Raw genomic sequence first — 18,302 nt, 5'->3', positions numbered from 1 at the left:
AAGTTAACAATCTGCTCCAGTATAAGCCAGCTCCAGCACACCGCATACATGTGCTCCACTCTGACTTCTTTTAAAAGACTCACTCCAGGTTGTGAGAAATGTATTTTGTTAAGAACCTTAAAGATCTGTGTCAACTTTTAAGCCAAGGGCATACTATCCTCGGGGTGGGTCCCTGCAAATGACTGAGCAATCATGGTACAAGTCCAGCCATTTCTGTAAAATGTGGGGCTCCTCTGAGAGGCGATCCTTTCTCCTGAGTTCCCACTTGGACCGATGGAAACTCTGTCTGACTGGCATCACGGTCTGACATCTCCCCCTGCCCTCTCTTGTATCCACCCTTCCTTTCACAGGTGTTATACCCATTGAACCTCTTACACTCCCAACTCCATCTCATGTCTACTTCCCAGGAAACCCCACCCAACAAGGCACTGGAGCCAGAGGGAAAGTAGCTTCACGTGTTGTCACAGAGAGTGGGGGTTCCACTTGTCACAACAAGTGGAAATGACCAAGAAAGAACAGAGTCACAGAGGAAATGATGGCATCCATCAGGTGAAACTTGACTGGACACATTCATGAGCACAAGTGAAATACCACTCCCAACAGGGTCTCTAAACAGTATGTAAATTTTGGCAAAGGGTAGGGGAACATGAAAAAACAAGGCTGAAAAATGAGTTAATAACTTTTTCTATTACTATGATTCTATCAGTCCATTTCTAAATGGAATAGCCAGCCTGGGAAAGTGTAGGTAATTATAACATAATGTGGTAAGTGCTCTACTGGAGGTATGAATCAGTTTCCTTCAAAACAGAAAAGGTGAGTCATTAAATTAATAGAAGAGACAGGGAAGGCCTCACAGAAGACGAACTATTTGAGCTGGACCCTGAATACTACACAGGAATTGGACAAGCAAATAATTTGCTGGGAGAACTTGATGGGCAGGGGGTAGATTGGAGCAGACTAAGATATGATTACTGGCTCACTCACCAGTATTTGAATTATTTCCAAGAGCAGATATTCACTTCAATAAAACATTAACACATTCTTCTGATCCTTCCATAGACATCAGAAATATGTTTGTGAAACAACTCTGGGTGGGGAGTAGAGTGGGGCATGCATAGGGCTGTCTGAAACAAAGGGCAATTAAACTGGCTCTTATGGAAATCAACCCCATGGCTTGTTACATAGTCTCTTTAGACAAGTTTTCTGACTTTGTTAAAGTAAAAAACAAAACAAAAACAAAACAAAACAAAAAAAACATTCTAAGCCAGGAATTAAAGAAACTCTGTTCCAGTCTTTGGCTTTTGTCAGTCTTCCCACCTATAATATAAAGATGAGAATCCATGCCTCCCACAACTCAACAAAACTTGTGAAGATCCAATGAGGTAAGAGATGGGAAAGTGCTTTGAAAAGTATTAAAGCGCTTTGAGGCTCCTACTCTGACCCCTCCTCAACAGAGCCTTAATTGACTCACTCTTCTTCCTCCATTACCAAGTCTACAGCAGGTCCTTCTATTACAGTCTCAGCTCCTTATAATTTTCCATCGTAGCCCCTATAACTGCTGGGAATTAAACAGCTAGGTGATTGTTTCATTAATGATGGGGTCTTCCAATAGGTACATTAGGGAGATAGCACAGCAAGCACAGTCATTTTGTCCCCAGTGCCTAAAAAGGCACCTGGAGTATGTTAAAAGCTCAGTGTTTATTTAATGAATGGATTATCTATTGTGCCGTTAAGTTTCATTTCACCCCTTTATCACTGAGAAGCTGACCCCAACTGTGAATTATTTAGAAGTAGGCAATATGTGTTTTGTTATCAGCATCCTCAATCTCTAGCCCATTCCCTGGCACATACTAGGTACTAATAAATATTTAATTGATAGATAGCTTACATATAACTTCCTGGTACAGCTTTTTGAATGTGGCAGGAACTCAATAATTCATTACACATTAAATAAATATGAAAATATCTTTGCTTGTACACCTGTTATAAATATTTATCACTGTGATGTAACTAGTAAACATTTAAAAAAAAAAAACTATTTTTTCTGCCTTTGAGACATTGAAGTTGTAGTGCTGGGTAGTAAAAATGTCTTGGGCTTGAGAGTCTTAACAGACTTCCTCTCATTTGAATGTAGATATTAGCACTGTGTCCAGAGAAGAATTACTTAGCTCTCTGAGCTTCAGTTTACTCATATGTAGAATTGAAATAATGTTTTGTAGAGATTAAATGAGATGAATACATGAAGGACATTGTACAGCCTTTGCTGATGGTAGTTTTGCAACAAATGTCAGCTTTCTTTTCTCATGGGGTCTCTGTTCTCCCTTCATAGATATGTCAGGTTTCCAAAATTCTCTCCAAAGGCTAAGAAAGGAATTGAATAGCTATTCTTCTCTATGGTTCGGTCTTTGGCTCTATCTCAAATGGTACTCTGCCAAGTCACCTCTCTGACTTCCATCTTTAACATGGAAGAATGGAAAGAATGTTAGACTGGGAATCTACCAAGGCTGTATAGTTCAGATCGTGGCACTGATTAGCTGTACATTCATCCATTCATTCATCCACTGTTGTTGGATACTCAGACATTATTCTCAGTGGTTGGAAATACATTAGAGGCAAAAATAGGCAAAATCTCTGCCTTCATGGAGCTTTCAAATGTATTAACAGTAGGAAACACTGACCAAAAAAATGAACATAACAAAGTAAAGTATGTAGTATGTTAGCACATAATGAGTCCTATGAAACAAATAAAAAGTTGAGCAGGGTGAAGGGGAACAGAGAGTGCTAGGGAGGGAGAGGCCAGGTTATAGCAAAAACAGGCTCATTGAGGAAGTTATATTTGAGCAAAGACTTGAAAGAAGCGGAAAGCCATCCAGTGGGTATTGGGGAAAGGAGCATCAGGGCCAAGAGAATACCTAGATTAATACCCTGAGGGGATGTGTCTCAGAAACACAAGGAGGCCAAGGTAGCTAGCTTGGAGTGAGCAAAGAGAGAAGGAGGAGGTAAGGAGGGGACAGTGAGTAGCATTAAAGACCCTTAAGAGTTTGGGCTTTAATCTGAGTGAAAAGGCTTTGGTGGCCTTATCTATATATGTATAAAAGGAATTCAGACTAGATTCTTCCTGAGATCCCTTCCAGCTCTTAAATTCAAGTATTCTCTTACCATTTTGGTACTGAGAGCTGTAACTGACATAGGTAAATCATGGTGAACTGGACAAGTGTATATAAGCTGTATTCTAACAGACTGGCACAGACAGGATTTGTATGTGTAATTGTACCTCTTGACGAAAACTAACAGAGATATCACAGACAATGGTGAAGAATTCTGCCATTGTCTGTGCTTGGACAGGCTAGTTGTCTAATACCATACCTGCCATGTGTGCTGGGTAGGTGCTTAACTTGCCTCACCTCAGTTTCCTCATCTTGAAAACGGAGTTAATTGTGGTTCCTGTCTCATTGATTTATTCTGAGTAATAAAAGATCATATAACAAGTTCTTAGCACATTATTGGACACACAGTAAACTCTCAAAACATTTCGCTTTTTTTTTTCATATTAGTAGATATTAACAAATGTTTGAGTTGAATTTTCAAATCTTCTGTATTTGGGATTTTAATGTTAATTTTAACTCTTGTATTTCATCAAATATGCATTTCAGAATTTCATTTCAACAAATATCTGTTACTGTTTATTATGTGCAGGGTACAGATGTTTGGATGAGCAAGATAGAGTCCCTGTTTTATAGGGACATAAGTGCAAGAGACAGATACCCATAAAAGTAACCAAAATTCAAGTCAGACTATTAAAATTGTTATAATAGAAGGGCCACACATAGTCACAGAATGGGTAAGAAGAGATTAATCCCAACTGTGGTTCTATGGGATGGTTTCATGAAAGAGATGAGGATTTGAGCAGGATGGAAAGTATGTCTCATATCTCCCTGTGGACCAATGACACTGTAAATTGTCTTCCTTCCCTTCCAGATGGTACTAGTAAATTATGAACTCAGTGTCTTATAAAATGGTTACAAGTTTATAGACACCTAGACTCTATTGCTCCTGGCAAAAGTGACTTTCCATAAGCAACACTGGGTCTTCATGACCACAGTGGTAAAGCTATATTAAGGAGGTAAATTCAACTCACATTGTTGCTTACGAGAGGAAAGTTCTGTAGGAAGGAAGGAAGGAAAGAAGGAAGGTCACTCTCAACTTCATGTTCACATAGGATATAATTACCCAAGAAAGTTATTTTCAAATGGATCTTTACCCCTTCACTCTTTTCTTTTCAGATCTACTAATTCAGCTGTTGGACAGCCTGAGGCAAATTGCTCTTCTTGGTAAGTAACTACACATTTCTGTTCCTGCTGGGAAAATATGAGATTCTTGGGAAAGATTTCACAAAAAACTATCAGTTCACACGTACATTTTCCAGGAGTTGGTCCAAAGAGAGCTTGGATATTTCTAGGGCTATAACACACTTCACTAGTAGAACATACTGGGTGTTCCCAAAGGAACGAATGACACTTTTAAATATCCTTCTCTTGCCACTCCCCTTGCCTTCTTCTGCTCTCAAGCTGCATGGATAAATGGCCAAGACAATACATTTTAAAACAGCTATAAATTTCTAGATTTTGTGATTTATGTTCTTCTACTGAACTACTGTAAAATCTCTTATTTTGTCTAGGAAGGCTATGGTCAAAGGAGTATCCTCCTTGACACATTCTACTTTCGGAAGTCTAGCTAGACATGAGAAAAGTGATCCAAGACGTTTAATGATGTATGAAATGACTATGAACATTTTTGGGTGTGGTACTCTAGTTGTGTTTTTAAATAGTCCTTTTATTTATAAGTACATTCATAAATATTTAAGTATAAAATAACATGGTATCTATGATTTGCTTCAAAATGATAGAGGGGAGAGTACACAGAGGTAAGATGGAACAAGATTGGCTCTGGGTACATGAAACAGGCTCACAAAGCACATTATACTATGCCACTTTTACAAGGTTTAAATGTCTCATAATTGTTTATAAAGAAAGAGGCATAAGCCCAATCATCTTAATGAATTTGAATAGGGACTCAGTAATCTTGAAGAATGGGATGTTTGAATGGAGAGTTGGTCTTTGGCATGTAAGATATCAGAAATGGAAGAAGGGCATATACCATGGCAGTGTGATGCCGAGCTGGAGGGAAGTTAAAACTCAGTGGGTGGAAAGAGATAACAGAGCTGTGAGGAGGGGGGTTTCAACAGTTAAGAAGTCACCAATAGGATTATTCCTGTGGTGCTGGATGCATAGTCTTGTCTCAACAATCTTGGTCTTCAACTCCATTGCTCATCAGAGAGTAGACAGTAGATTGAAAGCCCTGTCACGTGGGTAAATTGCATTAGAGCCACAGGGAACCAGAGATAAGAGGGTAGGCTTGAAGGAAATATGAAGATACAAACCATAAAAACAAACTTCTTGGACCAGCTCCTGCCCCCAAGTAGCATATTAAGTAAGCCTTTGGAGGATGCTATAGGAGGTGTGCTTATCACACTTCAGAATGCCAGGCAGAAAAAGATAGAGAATTCACAGAATGATAGAAGCAACATCCTCATATCTCAATATGTCAGAATTGTGAGCTTAATATAGCTGGATGAAATGAAACAAATAAATGTAAAGTCCCATCCTAGAGTCCAAATGCTGATGGCATAAATAGAAGGTGGGAGATCCAGAGCCTAGAAATAGCCCATGTGAACATACTTAGGGAGATTGAATAGGCAATAAATGCCATATAAACAACGTGATGAGGCTGACAAAGAGAAAAGTTAATTCTTTTAAATGGGCATTAGAAGAAATTGAATATTTAAATTGAAGGAATGATACACCTATCTGTATTGGCCAGGCCTGCCTGGAGACAAACAAAGTACATTCAGAGCAGAGCATAGAATGAAGAAGGGGGTCCAAAGCCCTGTCCTTGAGAAATGACTGAAGGAACTAAAATGTTGTAGTGAAACGATTCATTTGAGCCACACACACACCCTCTGAAGTGCTGGACCTTAGAAGAGAAACAAGCATTGTTCAATGTGGCTCCGAGAGGTGGAATTGAGCAAAATGTGGGTATGTTATATGGGATCAGATTGCAGGTCAATAAGAAGAAACTCCTTCTAAAGACCAGAAGTTTCCATAGATTGAAAGCCCTGTCACATGGGTAAATTGCATTAGCGCCATGCTGTGAAGTTGAGCCTCCTGGTCACGTGTAGCACTAAACACTTGAAATGTGGCCAGTCCAAATTGAGATGTGCTATAATTATGAAATATACCCCAGATTTTGAAGGCTTACCATGGAAAAAAGAAATATCAAATATCAAATTAATCTCAATAATTTGTATTAATACGTTGATAATATTTGGGGTATATTGAGCTAAATAAAATATATATTAAAATAAGTTTCACCTATTACTTTTTACTTTTTTTTAAATTTATGTATTTATTTTTGGAGGGAGAGAATCCCAAACAAGCTTCGCACTGTCAGCACAGAGCCTGATGCTGGGCTCGAACCCACAAACTGTGAGATCATGACCTGAGCTGAGATCTAGAATTGAATACTTAACCACTTGAGCCACCCAGGCACCCCTATTACCTTTTACTCTTTAAAATTACCTATGTGGAAGCATTTGGGTGGCTCAGTTGGTTAAGTGTTTGACTTGGTTTTGGCTCAAGTCATCATCTTAGGGTCCTGGGATCAAGCCCCATGTCAGACTCCACCCAGAGCATGGAGCCTGCTTGGGATTATTTCTCTCTCTCTGTTCCTCTACCCTGCTTGTGCGCTCGCTCGCTCTCTCTCTCTCAATAAAAATAAAATAAAATTTTTTTAATAAAATAAAATTACCTATATGGCTCACATTCATGGATTGTTCTCCTTCTGTTGGACAGCAAACATTGTGTTAGAGAAACAATTAGTTGGGAGAAGGAATGAAGGTTGAACTAGACTTTAAAGGACCCTGATAATCTATAGTTTAGGAGAAGTCTTTCTGTAGGTTTAGGACTCAAGGCTATGGTCTTAACCAAGATCTGCTTCTAACTAGCTGTGTTACCTTAGGAGTGACTTACCCCCCCCCCCCCACCAACCTCACATTCCCCTCTGAAAATGATAAAGTTGGACAATCTCTGAGGTATTTCCTATCACTGATATTTGGGACCTCTGCCCAGAGCAGATCTAGACATCCCTGTAATAAGAAGTATTTCCTCCACCAATTTATGTGAGAGGCCCCTCAATCAATTTCTTCATAGTTTTCTCCATTTTCAAAAGCCATGGAAAGTAGATAGTGTCCAAAGTCAGACAAAACTGAACTGGATTTGCGACCTTACCACATCATTATCAGCTTCATAATTATCATTAATGCCTTCATTCCCCAGACAATTCTCTAGCTACTATTTATATGCTTCCACTGTGCTAGATGCTCTGATGTATTACCAGAGATACCTCTGATGTATCTAATCAACACAGACATTTTTTGAGGTAGATGCTATCACTATCTTTATGTAACCAAGTAGGTAACCAGGTTTTAAATCTTGGGTATGTAATTTTTTTTAAAGTTTTATTTATTTTTGAGACAGAGAGAGAGAGAGAGAGAGACAGGGTGCAAGCGGGGCAGGAACAGGGGAGGAACAGGGAGAGAGAGAGAGAGAGAGAGAGAGAGAGAGAGAGAGAGAGAGAGAGAAAATGAATCTGAAGCAGGCTCCAGGCTCCAAACTGTCAGCACAGAGCCCAACGTGGGGCTTGACCTCATGAACTGCAAGATAATGACCTGAGCCAGAGTCAGATGCTTAACTGACTGAGCCACCCAGGTGCCCCTTGGATATGTAATTTTATGTTTCTAAGCTGCAGCAAGATAGCATGATATTATCAATCACTATAGTATATACCCAGCCATTGTATAAATTGTAGTGAGGATTCAGTAAAATAATGTATATGGAGTTCTACTAGAGTAGCAGACTTATGATAGGTAGCCAATACAAGCTACAGTCCTTTCCCTGCTAATATATTCCACTGTGAACCCTACACATCCTCTAAATCCAGCTCCAGTCACCTGCTTTCCACAGAGCGTCACCCTTTCCCCACAGTGGGAGAAAAGGTCAACCCCTTCTGAACTAACATGGCCCTACATCTGATAATTTCTTTTTTATTTCTTTTTTTATTTTTTAATGATTATTTTTTGAGAGAGAGAGAGAGAGACAGAGAAAGAAACAGAGTGTGAGCAGGGGAGGAGCAGAGAGAGAGGGAGTCACAGAATTCGAAGCAGGCTCCAGGCTCTGAGTTGTCAGCACAGAGCCCGACCTGGGGCTCAAACTCATGAACCATGAAATCATGATCTGAGCTGAAGTTGGACATTTAACTGACTGATGATTTCTTAATACATCATTTCCAACCTTATTCTAAAGCCACACGCATACACATCTTATCTCCCCTATCAAACTATAAAGCTCCTGAGTGATAGCTTTCCATCAGATTTACATAAACAGTCTAGTATGTGGTAGAGAATAGATTATTAATAAATATCAGTTGAATTAATGATACCATTTACTGAAAGTGCCAACCACTGCACAAAGTTTAAGTTCTTTACATACATATCTGATTTATTTCTCAAAACCTAAAACAATACTCATTTTGCTCATTTTACAGATGAGAACGGTGAGCCTCCAAGGTGGCTGGTTATTATCACTGATCTTAAGTGGCAGAGTCAGGCTTTGAATTTTGACTGGCTAGCTGGCTGGTTGGCTCCAAAACCCAGGGTTTCAACCATTACAAAGAAAGGGCAAATGGATAGATGGGTGGATGGAATAAATGGTGGACAGAAGCACAATACCTACATCCTCTGAATCAAAGTTCAAGATTTCCTTTCAATCCCAGATTTTCCAATGGATATTGAACCTCCTACTTCCAACTCTATCACTCCAACATATGACTGGGGAGTTCAGCAGAGAGGAAAAAGAAGCACATTTCACCATTTTAAAGATTCATAATGAGCTAAAAGGCCAAGTCAAAATCAATTTATTATTCACCAAAGTCTCAGGTCCCTGCCTGTTTTATTCTCCTGAATAAAACATACCTTCTCAAGTGTAGGAGCTGCCAGCAGTCCAGAAGAAAAAAGGGAGCAAGTAATACATATTTACATAATTAGGAAGAAGAAAAACATTCAAGCAGGTTTCCTTTTTACCATTTATGTTTATCTGAGTCTCCAGCTCAGGAAAATGTTTACCTAGTGTGGAGAGCATGTGTATTTATCACCTGATAGCAAGATTTTTATGACCAGGACATTTTTTCATTTGGAGCTACAAACCCAGAATTTAGCAGCTTCCCTACAGCAAGCTGAGCCCACCAACAGAAGAATCTCTCAGTCCCATATAACACCTGGGGTTCTTTAGTCAGCCAATGGCCAGCCCCAAAACAATGACATTCAGTTCAGTTGCATCCCTAACATATGTTGGGATCAAGCCTTGTAGCTTTGAAAGTGACAGTGATTGTAATTTATTACCTGCATTGATTCACAGAACGTGGCTTCTTGTACAAACAAGCAGACATTTTTCAATTGTGCAGTGCAATGGATAAATTGTTTTGCATAGAAACTGTACTTTTAAAACTAATTGAGGTGAGCATTGCAGATGTATGCATTATACATGTACAAATAATACATCCTTGGGAAAAAAGTCCCAGATGGGTTCTATTTAACTTTAAAACTGTGTTTTATTAATGCATTTTCAGAGAAAGAGCTTAAATCAATGACTCTTCTCCCACTAAACCCAGGGTATTCAGGCAAAATAGAATCCAGGCTGCTTACATTATTTCCCATCCCCTCCCTGAAAGCAATGGCATTTCATTTTCCAACAGAGCCCTTTTCTTTTTTTCATTCATAATGTCATATTTTAATCCAATCAATGCACATTAGCTACAACTAATGTAAATGTCATTGCTACTCTTTCCTCCAACCATTTTTTTTAATTTGCTAAAGCTCTGCACAGCACAATCTCTCCACCTCAGATTAATAAATATTGGACAGTTTTTCTATATTTCTTTTTTCTTCTCAGTGGAGTATTATTGAACAAACTCTAGGACATTTTAGGGCAAAACATGAGATAGATTATCTTTGAATATTAGGGAACATTTGGAAGAGTCAACCTTTTTCACCCAAGGCTCTGCTATTTCCCCTCAATATTCCTACTAGAGCCAAGCAGAATGGGTCCTATATGGCCCCCACTCTCCAGATTCTCTGCCTTTGTTTCTTCTACTCTGGATGCCCCTATCCCCATATCCAAAGTCCACCTATATTTAAGGATTCTCTCAAGTGCCCCTCTTCTAGGAAGACTTCCTTGATTCTACATTTATCTTGTCCCAGGCAGTTGGGATTCTTTTATTCTCTACTGTTTAAGGGGCTTCATATGCATTTCCCTTGGGGCTCTGGGAATTGTTCACCTTGAATCCTATCTAGTGATGTCTTAGTATTATGTCCCCACGTAGATTGTAAGTTCCTACAATGTAAGAACCAATAAATGACATATTTTATCTTTCATATTAGTTAATACAATGCCTGCACATAGTGGATGCTAATAAATATCTAGAGAAATAAAAAAAAGGAAAGAAAGAAAGAAAGAAAGAAAGAAAGAAAGAAAGAGAAAGAAAGAAAGGAAAGAAGCAGTGAAGAAAAGAAAGAAAGAAAGAAAGAAAGAGAAAGAAAGAGAGAAAGAGAGAAAGAAAGAGGGAGGAAGGGAGGAGGAGGAGGAGAGAGAGAGAGAGAGAGAGAGAGGAAAGGAGGGAGAAAGAAGACTGAAAATAGGGAGGGTAGAATGGTAAAAGACAACAAAGTTTCTGAGGTTACTGACCACCATAGTACATAGTACTGAGACATCTAAGTCAATTATACTATTGTAGGGAATAAGTAGCTGGAGCCCTAGGAAAAGCTTTCACCTCCTAGATATGCTTAGGGCATATTCTCTTCCCCCAGGATACACCTCGGGCAGTGGTTCTCAAAATTCAATGTGCAAGAGAACCACTTGGAGAGCTTAATAAAATACTGATTCTCTGTAACTGGATTCCTGATCCTAAGTAACTTCCAAGAGAATCTGATTTAGCGGGATTGGTAAGGGTACCAGGGGTCTACATTTCTGACATGAATCCAGATGATCCTGAAGTAGGTGTTGGAGATCATGTTTCATGCAACACGAGCTTAGAAATATTGCCAGGTTCTGTTCTTCTGGAGTTGTCTCTGTTCATTGGCTGTCATCGTTCACCACCTCAACCTGATTCCATAGGTAAGCTATGCTGGGATTTATTTCTGATCCTCAAAACCCATAAAACTTGTCTAGATTCAGGTTCCCTGGCTTTTTGCTGGCTAAGATAGCATCAGCATCATCATCAATCATTTCAAGAGTTCTGTTCTTTGCCTTGCCTAGGGCCTTTGACTCTTCTAAGATACCCATTTGTGTGGCTGATATTATGCTGATTCCTAGATTCTTTAGATCAGCTTAAATGTGCTTGTTGCCACCTTCATCCTGTGCCATCAGTTGTATTTCAGGTATTTGGACCCTCACCTTCATATTCATCCATGCCCATAGGCACCTCATCCACAGGTATCCGATACACCTCTGTGCTGCCAGATGAGTGGAAACCAGAACACTCATGCTCTTTTATTGTCCCAAATGGTAGGACAGAATGATTAATTATGGCATAACTGGCCACTGGGGTCCTTATCAAGAACCTGGGTTCCAATCATGATTCTGTGTATTGCCCATTAGATGATAGTAAAGTTTCACCCTTAGGGTATTCATTCATTACACAAGAATAATCATTTTCTTCAAAATTTTTCACAATATTGGGCTTTGGGGTATATAGAACTGGATTCAAAACCCCATTCTATCACTTACTAGCTATATGACACGGGCAAGTCATTTACCGTCTCAGTCTGTTTTGTTGCCTATAAAATGAGGCTAGTAATGCCTATCTCTACACCCAGGAGTGGTTGTAAAGACTGAATGAGCCAGTAACTGCTATGAGAAAAGCATAGTGCCTGGCACATGGCGAATCCCCTACGGGAGTGGCAGTGATGGTGATTAATGATATAAGGATGTTGCTCCTGTCACCGTCATCACCACCGTGTATTCCATTTGCCCAGTTAACACCAAGGTACATACTCTGCTTACTTATTTCTTGAGTCAGCCAGAATGTCAGTTTCTGGGAATCCGAAGGAAGACAAGCAGGAGGTAAGGCCTGAAATTAAGGTTCAAAATTATTCGCTGCCTTGACATCTGGTAAAGCCAGGAGGGCCTCAAGTGTCCTAAACACCAATCTCCCCTAGGCAAGTGACCCTAGACAAGTGACCCTCCTTATCAAGGTGACCAAGCACTATTCCTGATGATTCCTCATAATCAGCAAGTTTCAGTTCCCCAGTGACTCAAACAAGCCAATCACATCCTCTCCCAGAAGCCCGGGGGCATTCCACCCTCTTATACTAGAAAATCTCTCAGATTTCATCCCCAGTTGTTCACTCTGCTCCTGAGCACGACCCCTACATGGCCCTGCAAGGCATGCGCCACATCCTTCACCAGACAGGGAACGCGTGGGACTGATAGGCTGCTGATCCCATCTGTCTGGTGTCAGATGTCATATGTGCCATCATCCCTACAACCCTTGGGTGGGAATCCTTCCCTCACCAATATGGTGAAGAGGAGGTGAATAAAATAAGCAGGATCACTGATCCTGTCATTTATGGTCTAAGGGAGATAATGTTTGTGTAAATAGACCTGAAATCCACTGGGATGAGTAGTGTAGAATGTTTTTGTGAGCAGAGAGATGAAAGCAAGAAGCTCCGGGTGGAGGAATGCAGGACAGTGGATTTCACAGATAAAGTAGTATCTGGCTCAACTCAGAAGTCTCACATGAAACCTCAGACAGATGATTACCTGGTAGCACCATGCTAAGGCCCCCCCACGGCAATTCTTACCTAGGGTCCCACTGGTAAGAGGGGATCTGCTGGTCCATATTTAAACCTAATGTCCTCTGTGCTTGAGGTAGGGCTCTGTGCAACAGAACTGCCTGTGCCTGGTATTGCTCTAATTGTGTTTATTTTTTAAGGGTTCCTTTTAAGCTACTCTAGTTGTACACTATATGTTCCAGTATTTCTTTGCTTTAGTAGAGTAGTTGCCAACACCTGTTTTTGTCTTCTGCTTGTCCCTGCTCTATACACAATATGTTCAGCCTCATCTAGAGCAGATGAACCCCTAAATCATCCGTCAAGGGCCAGATCTCAGCCAAAGTGGAAATAAGCACTTTGTTACATCTTCTTCTTGGGAACTTGATTTACTGCATTAAAATATATATATATATATATATATATATATATATATATATATATATATACACACACACACATATATATATATTTTAATATATATTATATATATATTTAGTATATATTTATTTAGTGTATATACATATATATTAAAATTACTGCATATTTTAAATAAAGGTAACATTAACTGTTGGAATGTTTATCGTGCTTCAGGCACTGGTGAGGATGTTATATACATTATCTGGTTTAATTTTTCCTCAACCTTGCAAGGTAAAAAGTCTTCCCAGATGAGAAAACTGAGATTCATGGATGTCAGGTGACTCATCCAAGGTCACATATCTGATATCTATAAACCAAGCATTTAAATTCAGGTTTACTTGTCTCTAAATACATGGTCAGAACCTCTATGCTCTTCTGATCTTACGTTTATCATCCCCAGTTGAAACAAGTAAGCCAAACAAGTGGCCATATGTTATTCTGAAAGTTTAAGTCAATGCTACGTATTAAAATCTTCATCCTTTAGCAGAAATAAACCAGTTCTTGAAAGACAACTCCTTAGTAACAATTACTACCGCATCTTTGTTTGCATAAATGCAAACTTGGTTTGTTTTTAGTCAATTCAGATTACATATTTAGACACCACTTAAGATGAGTAGCAAATATGTAAGCCTAGAGGAAACATAAAGATCCATGGCTAGATTTTTGCTAAGTATCTTTCTAAAGCTCTGAAACTAGGTTTTCATCCTCTGAGGCTGTGCAGGTCAGTTGCATAAGAATTTGGATTAATATTTCTTCTGGGGGCACCAAAGAGAAGGAGTGGCCTAAATAATAATGTGAGAAAAGAAAGGAAATGGCTTTTATGTCCTTGGCTGAGACTCTGAGTGGTCCAGAGGATTTGGTTATAACCTCTTCCAGAGACCCAATTACAATAAACGTTACAACTCAGATGTGCTCGTTTACAGTAGCCAACAAGAAAACTGGACCAAAGCTAGTGACTATGGAGACAGCCATGTGGCGCTTGAAATGGGGTATCTTACAAGGCTTCAGACACTCTTCCCTCCTATACTATTCTAGGCCCAGATTTTTCAAAAAATTTTTTAACGCTTATTCATTTTTGAGAGACAGAGACAGAGTGCAAGTGGGGGAGGGGCAGAGAGAGAGGGAGACACAGAATCCAAAGCAGGCTCCAGGCTCTGAGCTGTCAGCACAGGCCTCAACATGGGCTCGAACTCACAAACCATGAGATCCTGACCTGAGCCGAAGTTGGAAGCTTAACTGACTGAGCCACCCAGGCACCCCACCCAGGCACACATTTAAGATCATTTTCTCTGTGATAGCAGAGAGGAGACTTCGGCAAGTCTTGATGAAAGTGGTACAGAGAGATTTCTACTCCTGGGAAGTGAGATCGCATTTCCTGGCCTCCTCTTCCCTTTGAGCAGTTTGGTCGGTGAAGAAGTTTATTTTAGAAAATCATGTTTTCTGAAAGTAGTCCATTGGCTTAAAAAAAATACCACCTGTTGATATGGACTTGGCCTGAGAGACACTTCTGTTTGTGTCTCCCTGTAATAAATGTTCCCTATTTTCCAGGGATGCTACACTATACGGGAGAACAAGCCTAAATTTCCAATAGATTGGCTATTGAATCTAATGTCAGTTTTAATAAAGTAGCTGAATTTTAGATGGAAGTTTGCTTTATTGAGAAACAGCAGTCTAGAAGAAATTATTATACCTTTAATCAATGACTCATTGAATCATAAAGTGTTGAAATTTATAGGGAAGTTAAAGAGCATCCAGACCAACAGAACATAACTGGGGAGCCAGAGGGCTCTACCTAGAAGCCATGGATAGGCCTCAGTGGCCTCATTAATAACCAAGATTATGCAGATTCATTTACATTCATGTGTAAATATTGGTTACATTAGTTTTTCTCCAGAGAAGAGGGTATAAAACTTGTACTGGTGTTTTTTAAAGGGCTCAAAATGTTTAAGGAGCACTTATTTAGATCAACATTTAATTAAATGTGAGCAAACTGATACCCAGGGAGGTCAAGTGACTTACAGAAGACCACATGGTTAGAAAAAAATTTAAAAAAACAGAACTGCTAGATACCAGGTCTTGTGATTCCTAATCCAGTGCCGATATGCACTTCTAAGTTACCAACAATTCTGGGATTCCTCCTCCATATTTGAGTTGGAGCATATAACTGAGATTTGAGGAAACAAAAAACATAAAATATGTTGCTCAAGAGTAGGAGGTTTATATGTTGAGTGCATATATATCAAAATAACCAGAACTATGCAAAAGTGCTCAGTTGTAAGATTTTGAATGGAGGGGTGTCTTAAAGTTCTCCTAAAAAGAGCCCTACAGAAGAACTTGGACATGGAGAGCTCTAATGTGTTAGTGATTCCAGGAAGCACTATAAGGAGTGGAGGAGTGAGATAGAGAAGGAATATAAGTGAGTAATTGATTTGTTAACTAAAGGGATATTGCTGTGGGACCTTGTGGATCCATGGCTTAGAATTATCCCACCAGAGAGCAGGGAAGCTGGGTACTTATAACTCCTGTCCTTCATCAGTCGAGGGTTTTTCTTGGCCAGAAACAACCTCAGGTAGAGAGATACAGGAATTATATATAGACATTATCTATCAGTAACCCCCAGAGCAGGCCAAGGGGATATGGGCAGTGTTTCACAAGATTGGCTAAAATGCATTAGAGGAGTTAAATGAAGAAAGGTTTATCTGCAGACTGCTGTCAGATCACAACATTTTAGGAATAAAAGAAATCCCAGAAGACATCCACAGCTACAACCCCTTCTTTTATAGCCCATGCAAAGTTAAGATTCTTTCTTTAATATCACTTAAAATAGCAATCTCTGTTATTCCTTTCAGCGTTATAGGGAACATGTTACATGCCAATGTAGTTTTGATCTTTTATTATGCTTTTGTTTGTTTTTGTTTTGCTTCAGGGTCATCCCTGTACATTACTGACTTCATTTATATGGAGTCAAAACTCTGCTGGAAGCTCCCTTGGTGGCCAACTTTTCCTGTGAATCTATATGACCTATCTAAAGTTCTCTTCCAAGTGATAGCCTATGGGAGCCAGCCTCCAAGATGACCCCCAATGATCCCTGCCTCTTTTATGCCCTTGTATTATGCCTTATTTATGCCCTTGTATAACCACCTGCCATACTGAATAAGGCAAACTTATGTATCCAATACAATATTACAGAAATGACAGAAAGTGGCTCCCATGACTAGTTCATAAAAGTCATTGCAGTTTCTATCTTTTTCTCTTTGACTGTCTCTCTAGGGAAAATCAGCTGCTATGTCGTGAGGATACACAAGAAGCCCTATAGAGAGGTCTACATAGTGAAGAATGGAGTCCTCTTGCCAAAAGCCACGTGAATGAGCTATTTTGGAAGCGGATTCTCCATTGCCAGCCAAGCCTTCAGATGACTGTAGTCACAGCCAACATTTTATCTGAAACTTACTGAAAGACCCAGAGCCAGAAACACCCAGCTATGCTGCTCCCAGATTCCTGACCCTCAGAAACAATCTAAGAAGATACATAGTGATTGTTTTAAACCACTGCATTTGGGGGTAATTTGTTACACAGCATAGACATCTAGTAGTTAGCCTTTTTTGGTATTTAAACATAGCTACTCCACTCTAATTCAACACTCTCTTCTTTCAATGTTTTGCTCCATTATGAGACTATTCCTATATGTCAATATCCTTTTTAGTTTCAGTCTATATTAAATCTCTTTTTTGAAAGTGACAGAAACTCAGATTCAATCAGTTCATGCAGAAGAAGGGGGATATGTTGTCTCATGTAATCAGATTCCCAGATGAGAAGAAGATCTGGCCTTAGAGACAGCTGGAACCAGGGATTTCAATGAAACATGGTTCTTTCTCACTCTTTTCTGCCTTTTTCCCTAGGTTTTGGCTTCATTCTCAAATCTGAGGTCCCCAGAAATGTATAATTATTTTTATGTAGCTTTCATACTCACAGCTGGGTAGCCAGAAATCAAAGAGAGCTCTTCCCTGCCAGACAATTTCAGTTAAAAAAATATATCAGGGAAGAATTGCAATTGGTCTAAGTTAGAGCATGTTCCTAACCCTAAAACACTATGATGGAGAGCACACTTTATGATGCCCAGGTGAATCATACATGCTCCCCTGTGGCTGGGGGCACTTTAGGAGGAGGCTTATGAGACAGAAGGAGGAGCGGGTGAGTCTGAAATGAAGGTGACTTATGGACAGAGGAAAGAATAAATAACCTTTGCTTTGTACCTGGATGTCATGTCTCTGTTGTATTTGGACTAGCATGGACAGAGATTGTTTTCTGGTAGTCAGATAAGCACATCTTATAAACATGATAAACTGATCAGGGATAAGATCTCTAGAACAAAAGGAAATAGTCCACAGCTTTGTGGGTGACAGTAAGAAAATCCATTCTTATTTATATTAGAGGGCTCACTGACACAAGAGACAGTAAGGAGGTAGGAAACTCCATTCACAAGAAGAAAGGTTGGTTAGATAGATGAGTGCTGGCCTTCTAGGACCCAGATGTGGGAGCATATACTTAACCATGGCTTCTGAACAGCAATATGGTGATGCACTGGGGTCATGGTTCTCTGTAAGGTAGTTTGTAAGGTCCATCTCAAATATTCATTTTTATCAGTAGACAAACTACCATAGTAATTTCCTTTTTTATGCATCAAGTTGGATTTATAGTCATTCTTATGATAATAGCCCTCTCATTAGCATCCATCCAAGAGGCAGTATACTCTCATGGTTAGAAAGATGGTCACCTGAGCTGACAGCCTGGATTTTAATCTTAGATCAGCTACTTATGCAGCTGAAACAGTAACATTATGACATATGTGCCACCACTATCCCATGATCTTGGGCAAGTTCTTTAACCTCTCTGTGCTTCAGTTGTGCCTCATAACAGAATGTGGGATAATTATAATAATAAC

The 18,302-nt window shown here is 39.6% G+C and overlaps 1 long non-coding RNA gene across 2 annotated transcripts; it reads left to right on the top strand.

The window, feature by feature from the left end:
• Window positions 1-616: 616 nt before the first annotated feature.
• On the top strand, window positions 617-17,026 carry LOC122201674. 2 transcript variants are annotated; one of them, XR_006194294.1, is made up of 3 exons: window positions 617-813; window positions 4,284-4,331; window positions 16,631-17,026. It is a non-coding gene; the product is annotated as an uncharacterized LOC122201674 (long non-coding RNA). The 2 variants fall into 2 exon arrangements; XR_006194293.1 differs by lacking the exon at window positions 617-813 and adding an exon at window positions 1,137-1,382.
• Window positions 17,027-18,302: the final 1,276 nt, after the last annotated feature.

The sequence above is a fragment of the Panthera leo genome, chromosome A1, assembly GCF_018350215.1.
Source record: "Panthera leo isolate Ple1 chromosome A1, P.leo_Ple1_pat1.1, whole genome shotgun sequence".
NCBI lineage: Eukaryota > Metazoa > Chordata > Mammalia > Carnivora > Felidae > Panthera > Panthera leo.
Note: the sequence above shows the minus strand (reverse complement) of the source record. Positions and strands in the feature narration are given on the sequence as shown.